The sequence below is a fragment of the Stigmatopora argus genome, chromosome 22, assembly GCF_051989625.1.
Source record: "Stigmatopora argus isolate UIUO_Sarg chromosome 22, RoL_Sarg_1.0, whole genome shotgun sequence".
In the NCBI taxonomy this organism is placed as follows: domain Eukaryota; kingdom Metazoa; phylum Chordata; class Actinopteri; order Syngnathiformes; family Syngnathidae; genus Stigmatopora; species Stigmatopora argus.
Window position 1 is genome coordinate 8,564,676 of NC_135408.1, and position 12,934 is coordinate 8,577,609.

The window sequence follows — 12,934 nt, forward strand, 5'->3', positions numbered from 1 at the left end:
TCCTTCGTAAAGGTCACAGTCCATCCTTAAATACTGTAAAAGCACAAATGTAATAGATAAAGCGGAACTAAGAAATATTTTTATTAGCTGGATATAGGATTGACACACAAACATAGTGTCCAAAGCCACCAGTGGTGTGCCATCAGGGCCTTCAAGGCCTTCTCTGCTGACCTAAGAAATATCTGAATCACAGACTGATGTTAATTATATTTTGTCCATTAATACTTATTAAATAATTCTAAATTGTCTGTTAGCTTCCTTTCATTGTTTTCCCCGCTGGTTGCACTGCTTCCAGATGTGTGTTTTCATATTGAAGCATTTAACCAATCACATTTCAGCCATTATTTGTTGCCAGGGTCAGAAATCTGCCTCAAGGCCTTCACAATCAGTTCTGCGGGCTCTGGTGCATTAAACAACCGTCGATAAGACTGTTGCTTTAACCAATCAGATTTCGAGTTGGCAACACCAGGCGTAGGGATACGTCATTGCCTTCTTGCAGGTGTAGGGATACGTCATCGCTTTCACCAACTATGATTGGTTAGTGATAGAGTGGACTAGCCAGAGCTACCAAACTGTATCTGGAGCGAGCAGCACAAGCAAATATATTGTTGTGTTGATTTAAAGCCATTTTCAAGACAGACTTTTCAAGAAAAAAGCTGGACATCACTAAGAAAGGTCGGACAACTCAAAAGCAAGCAAGCCTGTCACACCTGGGAACGAACATTTTCAGCACTAAATCGAATAAAAATATTTTCCAGAAATACGACAGGACAGGCTCGACTTTCAGCATTAGCTTCGATGGCGATAGAAAAGAAGGAAGAAAGGAGGATGGACATTGTGTACAGTTAAAAATGATTTTTGGTGAGTAAAATATGGCTATATTCCTAAATAATATTTCAATTGTATGAGGTTATTATTGATGATTTTTTATGTGTCGCAGCTGTAGCTGCAGTAGAGGTTTTATAGCCATAAAATAGTTTTTGCTGAAGGCGTCACTAGGAAATGCACGGACCGCCACTGAAAGCCACACATACTTAAATCTTACATATTCCACTGACTGCAATTGTACAATTAACAGAAAGTGGCGTAGCCTAAATTTCTTCCATTTGTAACAAAAAACACGGCAGGTTTTGCCATTTTCTGGCAGAGTGCCATTAAAGAAGCCAAATGTAAGATTGGTGACCAATCATAACCTGCCAGGTAAGCACTTCACAATCTACTTTGTGTCTTTCTGCGTTCCGTGTCGCAACTGCTTATCATTATTACATTTCAATCAGGCAAGAAAAAGGCTATTAAACACTATAACATCCAAGTATAGCTGTTTCATTAGATTTTTTTACACTTTACTTCTTTGTATAGCACCCGCCATTTTATTTTTGGTCAGATTTTTCGAATGGACACCTTACTATTCCAACCACTGGATTATCTTTGCTATCTACGGGAAGCGGATGTCCTGGCAACCAACTGAGATAAAATTGGATGATTCACTTACTTTATGATTCTCATACACGTTGCTACACGCTCATTGAAGTCATCCATGAGTCACTTCGACTCACACAAACTCAATACAGTATTGTATCCATACTTAACTAAAATGACAACAAGTCTGCCTTGTAGGCACAAGTGAAAGTACATTGAAAACATGCCGCCTGAATATAATAGCTCTACATCAAGTATTATATTTCTGAGAGCCATATCAGGTGCAACTGTGCCACACCTCACCCATCTCCTGGGCCTACAAAAAGTGTATTTCCATGACATCACCTATTCATTTGGTATTCAATATGTGGTGGAGGTGCCACAAATGTACAACAATAAAAAAAAAGATTTCCTTGGAGACTACTGAGAACGCACCCGAAGCATGAACAACGACGTCTCGTTAAACCACAATTTGAAGTATACTGACGCAGCCGTATTTCCGATATGTCAGGCCCGGTCGGATTTGAAAAGATTGGAATAGGTCTATTCATACTGCGTGAAAATGTCACATATGTGCCATATACTGGCAAAAGAAAATGGAAACTTGGGACTCACTTTAGGAGGGAATATGATTTCAGAGACCAAGTACAAAGATGACAGTCTAAATTACCATTATTCCGTTACATTACTAAAGCCTAGACAACACAACCTGTTTACCAAACTCTCCATCTCCATCCAAATCATGACCAAACCCAACAACTCTGCCAAAGTCTCATTTCCAGTCCATAAAATAGCGCCCACCCATGATAACACCACCTGCTTGTGGTCAATGATCTGAAATTCTTGCTTTTAATGTCCAATGAACGAATGACGACTCTCCAGCATCAGACTTGGTCTTAAGGAAAACATGTCTAGCTGGAATTGGTCAAGTCTTTCTTTCCATGAGATAGAGACACACCTCGGGCAGAAGGGGTCCTCTGGGTGTAATCGGTTCCTGTTTATGTTGGGCATGCGTGACAAGCCCTCCATCACTCCCTACTTTTCTCCATGGCCTCCCCCGGACAATTTTCCAGCGCATCACCCCCATACTCAAGATCAGGACAATGTTTTCTATCTACGATAAGGAACGAGGCCCAATATAGTTAACTTTGAACTTGTCCAGTTGCGCCCCGGACAGTAAACGGTCCAATACTTAAGGGATTTTCCTGGATTAAGCCTATGAATCGAGCTCATCTTAATCAGCACATTTTTCTAAAAGGTAGGTATTTTTTCTTATATTTCTGGTTATTTCTGCGCTGTGTACTGCAATAGAAGGAGGCAGCTGAAGCTACAAACACAAAATGGTTGACTCCCTACAGATGATTGAACAAAATGGCTCCCTTGCAATAGCTCATACGTGCTGTACGACTCATCTTTTGAGTCATTATTTAACCCCTAACTTCCTCTGTAATAACTTTAATAAAGTTTATAATTAAATGGGAAAAATTGTCATTGACAGCTGTGAATGAAACTGTACTAAGATACTCTTAAGTAAAGCATTTAATATGCATTTGTGCATACTGTTGAAGTTCTATTTTTACACTTTAGGAAGTATTTTCAATGAAATAAACAAAATAAAATGACTATTTTTTACAGTAATTTAAATTCAATTTAGAATATGGCACCTTTTTTAATACATAACACACTTAGAGCAGGGAGGGCTAATTTATTTTTGTTTTACTAAGCTTTTGGAAGATTTTTAATGTGCTTACTCCAATTAAAGTTTAAAAAAATCCAAACCAAGTTTAAGTAGTTCTATATTTTGTATATTAACAATACATGATGAAGACACAGAATACATGTCACTATATTCATATTCCTTATTTTCCAGTGATTTTGTCTTTAAAATAAACCATGTTAGGGGTCGATTAAATGATTAGCCAACTAAAGAGTGTTTAAATAATTGTAATAAATGCTGACATTAATTTCTTTGGACAGTTTCACATGGTTTGAAATCATAAATCTAGAGAAGATAACTGGAATTTAAGACAAATTCTGGAACAGTCTTATCACAGATTAACTAGCTAAATATTTAGACTCTGCTTTTCCTTTCGAGTTTATCGTTTTTGAACTGACATGAAATCTTTTCTTTTTATTTCCCAAAACACATACATATCATGACGGAACGAATAATTGGTGAAAAACGTGGTTTTCCCCTTGGACTTTTTTCTACTCACAAGAAGAAATAAGAGTCACTCACTGACTTTCCTAAGTAGAAGACTCAAGTAGAGTGTCAGTTTTTATATTTTTCAATAACCACTGAACTGTTTTAATTCATATTAATACAGCTTAAAAACCAAATATAAACATTTTTCATTTATCAGGACTACATTATTTTAATTTTCTACATTTACTTTAAGAAAATTTCAGAGGATCATTAACACTTTAATGAATAATTAATTTGTTCAGAAGGGATTAAAATAAGTAATTTTATGATCAAACAGGTTTTGTGCTTAATTCTCTACAACAGTGAATGAAATTATTGTCATTGATATGCTTGCTATATACAGTAATTAGTTATTCAGTTTTTAAGCATTTTTTATGTTGTAATAGTAATTCACAAGAATGATTAAGCATACTTCTAATGCCAATGTTTAATTGCAAGGTTGCGGGAACGAGACAAAAGACCTTTGTCATTATATTGACTCAGAAATTCTTCTCCTCTGAATTTTTATTTTTAAAAAAAGCCTCTTTTCACAGATCTTTCCCCAATATCCCTTTTTGGGATGGGGAAGTTCACAAGATTTTTGGGGGATGATGGGGGACAATTATAGCAATATGAAGGTAAATAAATTATTGATTGAAAAATTTCAATTACTGTCATTCTTTTATTTTTCCCCACAAATAACAGCAATTATTATTTGTTTTCTTCCCGGTGTCATTTAAAATGATGTTTGACTAGGTGTTAAAGATTATTATTACTATGTCAAGTTGTTATTTTTATTATATATTAAACTGGATACTGCAAAAAGAAATACAGTCAACAGTTTGAATGTTACTTTATGGACTTGATATTTACTATTATGCCATCTGAAGGAACTAAATTTGAAATAAAAATGTATAAAAACTAATCAATAACAATATTTCATCACATTCAATTACTATAATTAGATTAGTGTCTAGTATAAAAAGTCCTTGTTGTGTGCAGTATGACAAAATGACCATGTTTACGTGATTTTTAGTTCCATTACATTCAATTGTAAATTATAGAGAGTATTTTAACATGTTCCTTATATTGTTTTTCAATAGTTTTCATGCAGCAAACGTGTAATGATTGATTCAGAACTTTGTAAAATGAACTCTGAATTGTTGGTGGTGCTTGAATATGAACAAATATGTTGGCATAAAACATCACGGGACGAAAAAATATATTAGAGAAGAATGTCCTATAAACGGTTGAGCAAAATAAATGGATTTTGTTGTCTTTCGAAATGAAGGCCTCCAAAGCATCAGGTTAATTAAAAAAAAGGGGGGAGTGGGAGTAGGAGGTGCCTAGTGAGACATGATTTGACCTTATATGGTCAACAAAGCCAGTCCAGTCCCAATGACACACGACGCAGGGTGCAACCCAGCAGACAGGAAATTTGAGAGACATGGGAGGTCACCTAATAAGGTTGTGGAGGGGGGAGCAAATGAGAACTGTGATCTGATTGGTTTGCTATTTGAATTTCAGCCTCCTCTCATATCCAATCAAGATGCCTCCTGCTTTTACCAGCTCGTCATTTGAATTTCAGTCTAGCCCCTCGTGTGCGAATTTGCGAGCCGGCCGCCGGAACGTCGGAGCTGTTCGGCTAGAGGACGACAAGGCAAGGGAAGGAATGTGTGCGTACGGGTGCTTTACTACGGAACCAATGAGGAGCGTCTGGCTCCAAAGCACCTGATGCGGTGGGCGACCAATCGTTGTTGCCGTGACAACATACGCACCACATTTGTTTCCCGACACATGCGCGGTTGGCATTCAGTGTGGGACTTTTCGCCTCGTAGCGAGAGCACGAGTGCGTTTCCCCCCGGCAGGGGGTGATGGGAGCGGTGGATGACTTTCCGATATTGGGATTTACCAGGGGAAGAATTTTGCGCTTTGTCTTGGTCTCTAGATCTATCCATTTCACATTTCTAGACCAGAGAGGCGTCTCTATCTTTGATGGCTGGGGTTCAGACATCCAGACTCTGTGGTTGGTGGTATTTGGAAAAAAAAAATCACCATTTTAGCCAGGCTGCCTAAAATCCACCCACCCGCACCCTGACACTGCATCACCCGTGGGTGAGCCGTCACATCTGGTATGGGTTGTCAAGAGTGCAGTGTCATTAAAATGATGGAGCTTTCGGTTCAAGCTCAGGCACCAAAGACGGACGTGTGGAGAAATCAGTTATTGCGCCGACTTCTCCTATACGGATGGCAATTAAAACACAGACTTGGAATTCATATTGGTTTCAAAAATAAGAAGTCCATTATTGGTATAAAATGATTAATTCTATTTTTTTGTAGGTGAGGGTTGCAAATCTAATGTCATGTTAGCTTTAGAAGCTAGCAGTTTGGGTAGCTTTTACCGATGACCAAGAAATACAAATTATATGACTAATGTAAAGAATTTTATATATATATATATAATTCTTTACATTAGTCATATAATTTGTTTTTGTTTTATTTAATTACGACATTTTTTTTTAATGTCTTCCTATTGTGTCAGCGTTGTGGATTGGTCTTACATAACGTGGGCATATATTCAGGCTATTAAAAATGTGAAGGTGCGGCAAAGTGAACATGACTTTTATTATGCTTTGAGCATTGGTGTTGCCAGCAGTTGATAAAAACCAACGCTTCGGGACAAATCCGAGTGAGGACAGTTTTATGAATCGTACGCAACCGTGGTAACCACAAAGCGTTAACGAGGACAAGCTTTCTTTATTCCAAGTGGCAGACTTGCATCACCATGCATAAGATTCAAGCATTTGATGATGCCAAAGATCTTCTAAATGACATTCCAGGGTGTGCTTCCTGTAGATAACGGACTCTTTATGGTACCTCCCTGAAAGGTATCATTGGTCATGCTGATTTGGTAGAAAGACACAGTGAGAAGACTCCGTGTGGAAAATCTAAGTGTCTGACCAGGAAAAAAATATATGAATAGCCTATACACACACAAGTCAACACCTACACACATTTTCCTTCCCTTTCCAGTGCTTTTTTATTTTTCCTCAATGAAAATGTTTGGCAGCGAAGGCGTCATTTGTGTTCGCTCGACACCAGGATGACAAAAGTTCATCCCATTAACTCCTGACAAGCCTTCCCCCGCTCTTTGGAGAACAGGAAGCGGTGTGATTTAGCACCCCTGACGCCATTGAATTGTCTGCCCCCTTTCCAAAAAAAAAAAAAAATTGCAAAGAAAAGAAAAGAAAATGAGGAGCTATCACTCCCTGGCGCAAAAAAAAAAAAATGTACCCCTGAGTCCACGTTGACAAATTCTTTAACAAGCTGTGGTTAAAAGGAAGCTGGTTTTACTCTGAGTCACCCCCCTCCTTTCAAACGGTTTACTGGAAATAAAGCGGGAGGAGAAGGGAGGGGGCACTTTCAGAGAAGTCACGTGACCCAACTGGGCAAACCACAGCACAGTGAGCCTTTGAGTGCAGTAGGCCAGGGGGGGAAGGCAGGCATACGCCCAGCGCAGATGGCCCTGATTTGAGTTACATACAGGAGATACAATCCTGGGAGTTGGCAATCAAGAATTCACAGCCTGTTAACACTTTCAGGGACGAATATTTTGAGGGACGGGTCCAACCAAAAAAATGACTTTGTACTTGGAGGATTCATATTTCTTCATCTGGACATGTTGAGGAAGTGCACGGTTGTTCTCGGAGCTAAACACTTTCTCCGAAGGAAGCACTTGGCCTTCTTATGAGAGCCGCGGCTTGGCGATCCCTTGAGTGAAAGGCCAAAGGCCAACCCCTAACCTTTACATCTTACATTCCTAACAACCCAATATTGGATTCCCAACTTCATGTCACCAACATTGCTTTGAAACGGACCCTATCACACCCCTATCTGACCTCTCTTCCCTTTTCCTAGCATTTTGATGTACGTACTTCACTAAATTGTTCTTTCTTTCTCCCTAAACTCTCTTCTGAAAGACCACATTTTCTAAATAAAGACAATATTTACAATCTCAAAGAGAGCCCACATTAAAAAGCTAAAGTCAAAGATTCTGCAACCTAGAAAAAAATACTCAGGCAAGAACAGGAGAGACAAAAGATCAATGGTAGGGTCGCTAATGCACAAAAATTTCCCACTATACTTTTAATCCAGTTAGGTTTGAGATTTAACCAAAATAAATGGAAAAAAATCCACAATGAATGAATGCCTTTGCGCTCCGTTAAACGTTAAACGGATGCTGCTCCGAGACGTCCTTGGAAAAGATGGAAACGTTTGTCCGAGCAAGGTAAAAGGCGAGAGAGCGACCCATCCGGATGCTGTCCAATCCCGCGAGGAGAACAATTGACACACGGGGCGGCACGGGGCTGCCAGAGAGTAGAACGCACAGTGGGAGATGAACAGAGTGCGTGCAAAAGAATAGGCGCAAAGCAAGAGTGGCACAAAAAAAGACAAATGAACGCGAGCAAGAGGGAGAGCGAGACAACGGGTGTGTTTTAAGAGGGCAGCGTGCAACGTCACTTCGAGTCTGCTTTCGCTTGGATGCAAGGAGATTCTTACGTGAGTGACGCCACCACAGCGCTGCTACATCCAAACTTACTTGGGACAAAAAATGGAGGACCGCTTCATCCTCTGTCATCATTAAATTTACGTACATTTTGAAAGACCAGATGTGACTTCATTACAGAGCAGAAGGCTTATGAGATTTATTGGTTTTTTTCGTAGGTGATGGTCTTGTTTTATTAGGCAATTTCAACAATTAGACTTTTGTGTCTAATCAAAAAGAGCATCCAAATGAGTTTTTGTGTTTGTCGTTGTCTGGAAACAGAATGAAAAATAATGCAGATTTGAAGTGATTATACGTACACGAATCAGAGACGTGTGGAATGTAACGTCCCTGGTTTTATGGTTTTATAGTTTTAGTTCAGGAAATGTTAACAAGCCTAGTTGAAGTCCAGTTGGCTGTGGAAGTAGCAATAAAATGATATCTGACAGTCAAAAGGAGCGCATACCTATAAAAACAATGGCAAATGTGTGATTTACGGGAGGCTTAGAGGAAAGGGGAGGACGGGAAGTGATCGGAGGGGAAAACTTCCTCAAAGTGTCAATATATAAAGATGCGCTAGGATGCGAAAGTTAAAGCAACGAGTCAATTAACGCTGCCAAGAAAGGTTGTGGGTTATAATATCTGCTAACATCAAATTGCTTTAACGTAGCGGCGCCCAAACTTTTTTCTCCAAGCAAAATCGAAGGATCTAGGACACCTGTGTCAAAGTGGCGGCCCGGGGGCCAAATCTGGCCCGCCGCATCATTTTGTGTGGCCTGGGAAAGTAAATCATGAGTGCCGACTTTTGTTTTAGGATCAAATTAAAATGAAGAGTATAGATGTTACATTTCCTGATTTCCCCCCTTTTAAATCAATAATTGTAATTTTTAATCATTTTTTTCTGTGTTTTTAGTTCAAAAATCATTTTGTAAAATCTAAAAATATATTTGAAAAAGCTAAAATAAACATTGTTTTAGATCTATAAAAAACTGAATATTCAGGGCTTTTAATCCAGTTCTTTTAATCCATTTATAAAAATACAAAATCTAAATATTATATTTAAAATGGTCCGGCCCACGTGAAATCAAGTTGACGTTAAAGCGGCCCGCGAACCAAGGTCTGAAACCCTTGATCCAGGACCTACTTAAAATCCTTCCACTTTTAAAAAGATCAGTTTTTAAAATTTTACTTTTTCTAAGCATGAACTCATGGGTCGCCTTTAACGGCAATAGACCTTCCATCCATTTTAACTGTGAAGGCTAGCAGCAATCTCTCGATACACTCAACATACGTCCTTTTTATCGACATATTTAGCCGAATAAAAGTTAGCGCAAGCTAATCAGCAACAACAAGCTCAAACATTCCCTTTCAGTTGGTCTCGCCACCCCAAAACCTGGCATTTTACTTTGGCTCTCTTGTTAAAAACCAAGTCTTTGATGAAATCTGCCATTTGGTGTCTTTGTCAAAGACACGGCAGCTGCTCCATTCAACGGCTTCTGCCTTTGCACGTGTTTGCGTGGCGCTCAGTGAAATACATCCAACTGTACGGCCGTTTAAAGTGGCCCACTTACGAGAGCTGCAGTGGCGGACACACAAAAAAAGGGGGAAAAAAAAGAAAGACATGGCACATCCAAGGAAGAAGGGGGTGGGGGGTGAGAGGGTCATTGAGGGTTGTTGCTGTGGGGAACACAGGTATCTAGAACTGTACAGCTGACAGGCGGGCCGGATGTCAGAGTGACCTGGCGAATGTTTGATGAGCCTGTTTGGCCACATTTTATAGCGTGTGGTGATAATGTGTTGCATTTTGTTGGGTTTAATCATGATGAACACACTGCTACTGTAAATCCAACATTTATGTGATAGGATCAACAGGTGGAGGGAAATGTTTCCGAATAACTGTAACCACTTGGTTGCAATGTTGTTTTAACAAGTACTTTGCATAAATAACCCATTGTTTTTAGTTAATATTTGTGGAAGGATGGAGAGGGTAAAAAGGGATGTAGGTGTTTGAATGTATTCAATATTCATTTGACAGTTTTATAGGGTATTCATATATTGTACAGCATCGTTAAAATATATTGAAAAAATATTGTACCTACTGTCATTTACTCAATTTCAGGGGCACATGTTTAGATTCTAATGAAGTTGGGCAGGCAAACTGTAGCATCTAAGTCAAAATTTTCATTTATCCTTGATTTGAAATGATAGTACTGTTCTCAGTTGTTGGTTGGGGTTGTGAAGACTAATGTGGCCACACAGGGGAAACGAGTAAGGGGTTTTCTTGCTAATTTGTTTAAAAAAAAATCTGTGTACTTTCAACCACTATTTGAATGCAAGGTTGTGGCATTTCGTTTTAAAGACACTAGTGCATTAGAAACTTTTTCTTCAAGTAGGGAAAGTGAAACATTTTCAATGCAATAAAAACACACATTTTAACAGTGTGCGTGTGTGTATGTAGTTTTTGAAAGGCAGACTCATGACATTTATATAAAAATAAAAAATGTTTTCTAGTGTAGTGATCTTGGAAATAACCTTAACTGTTAAGAGGTACTCACCCACTTCCAGATTGCCATTGGATAAAATCTCACACAGATATAAGAGGTTTCTTCACGGTGGGGTTGTTGTTTCCATCTTTAGTGTTGTTTGGTAGAAGAAGTTTGGATGAATCCAAACATGACACAATGCTGTAAAGAGAAAAGTGATGTTTTAGTTTTGAGTCAGAAGAAGACCCCTCAGAAAAAGACACCTAGGTACAGTGAGTCAAATTGTGAAAAAAGTAGTTTGAATAGACAAAAAAATAATCAGGAGGGGAAAAAAAGAAAAAAAACACTGGGTATAATCACTCAGATAAAAGGCCATCTATGATCATATCATATTTTTCAGAATATAAATCCATATTTTCCTTTTCCATAGTTTATCCAGGGATTTATACCCAGATTTCAATTGTATAGATAAAATGTTTTAAATTTGAGCAGTGAACAAGCTATTTTTTCACCAGAAAGAAGCAAACACGTTCAACGAACAGGTGGAATGTGACTAAAGTCAGGGTTAATTATGGAAAAAAATATTAAAACCAATTAAAAACAAAGCCCCTAATTTGGCCTAAAGTTAAAAGGGGGATTATTTGATTGATCAGGGTACACGCAAAGTAGGTATGGTTGTGAGTAAAGAACATAGAAGCTAAACCTCATCCCAATAGTAGCGACATTATGACTGAGAGTATTATACAAGATCATTCAAATAATCAAGCTGCAATGAAGAAGAAGAAGAAAAGACCACGTGCTTTGGGTAAATCCTGTACACACTGTACACTGTCTTGATTGACAGATATAATCAAACAGGTTAGTAACAGTTGAATGGGCCTGAAAAGGGGCCAGTGTAACGCCGTTTGTTTAAGCTCATGCACACATGCGTGTGTAGAAAGGGTGCTTGTGACGCACCGGGCCAGTGAGCCGTTACGCAAGAGAACTCGGCTAAACTGGGCTGGGGAAAGAAGTACCGGACTTAGACGAGGTGAGGCACGACAAGACTTGACAGATGGAGGAGGGCTAGCGAGTCCACGTGCCCCTTTTGCACTCTTTTTGGATTCACGCTTGCCCCCCACTCCAAAGCAACTCCATTCAACTTGCATTACATTTAAGTGTTGCCAAATATGTTACATTTTATGTGTGAGAATGTTTTCATAAATTATTAATATTTATATTCATAAATGATTAGTCGATGAATGTTAGTGAGTTATGTGTTGAATTTGCCGTTCCGCAGTCCCATTGGACGTTAGTGGTATGAATGAGTTAAAATATATATGGGGAATACATACATAATAATCACGAGAATAGTAGAAAATTTGATTACAAAAATCTGAAGATATAAAATAAGAAAACTGGATAATTCAGGGGAAAAAAAATCCAAAATATGAACAAAATATTCAGGCTAGAAGGGGTTAAACTAGAGTACTTTAGGAAATTTAATTCAAGTCATTCTTTCAGATAATTCTGTAGAAGAAAGTCAGATCTGATGCAACATGAGTAGAATAGGAAATATTTTAAGAGTAGCTCAGCAGTGAAAGATAATGTGATTTTCTGTGATTCATGTCCAAACCTTAAATCGCTTTCAAAAATAAATAGTAAATAGTAACTTAAATGTATTTTCAAACTATTAAAGGAAAATTTGCAGACGAGTACATCTTTAACATTGCTTGTATTGACGGTTGCATCAGTTGCCTAAAAGGTCAAGACAGTTCCAGAATTCAAATTCTTGTCATTTCTGGGCCATTTGAAATGTTTCCATGCGTATTTAATCAGCTCAGGGGGTTCCCCCATTTCGTGCCATCATCTGGAGTTTCCAACAGCTCACATTTATCTATTTTTTGAATCATGTGCCATCATTGATGCACGCTGGGGCGATTTAATTTACTTTCCTAACATTTTCTAAATAGCAATAGCATTTAAATGAACCTCACCCTTAGTCACCTATATTATCAAGCTGTATAAAACTCAAAAGAAAAGTGAAACATGGTCGCTTTCTAAGGCAGTTACTGATAAGAAGTAATAAAATAATGTATAAGAGCAAAAATGATATGTATACAACATGACTTATAATATTTCTATATAATATTCAAACAAACCGAATAATTGATCTATATAAAATACATTGGTTAAACAAATTGTTAGCAAAATTATTTATTTATTGTTATTGTTTTTATTTATTTTTGTTGCTTTTTTAAAAATTGATTTATATAAAATACATTGGTTAAACAAATTGTTAGCAAAAATATTTTTTTATTC

At 38.0% G+C, this 12,934-nt stretch overlaps 1 protein-coding gene across 4 annotated transcripts in view; it reads right to left on the reverse strand.

The window, feature by feature from the left end:
- Window positions 1-12,934, reverse strand: part of LOC144067819 (ribosomal protein S6 kinase beta-1-like) — a 44,513-nt gene that overhangs the window by 23,705 nt on the left and 7,874 nt on the right. For all 4 annotated transcript variants that reach the window (XM_077591795.1, XM_077591794.1, XM_077591798.1 and 1 more), the window contains one exon: window positions 10,706-10,834. The gene's annotated coding sequence lies outside the window, so the exon portion shown is untranslated. The remainder of the gene's footprint in view (window positions 1-10,705; window positions 10,835-12,934) is intronic.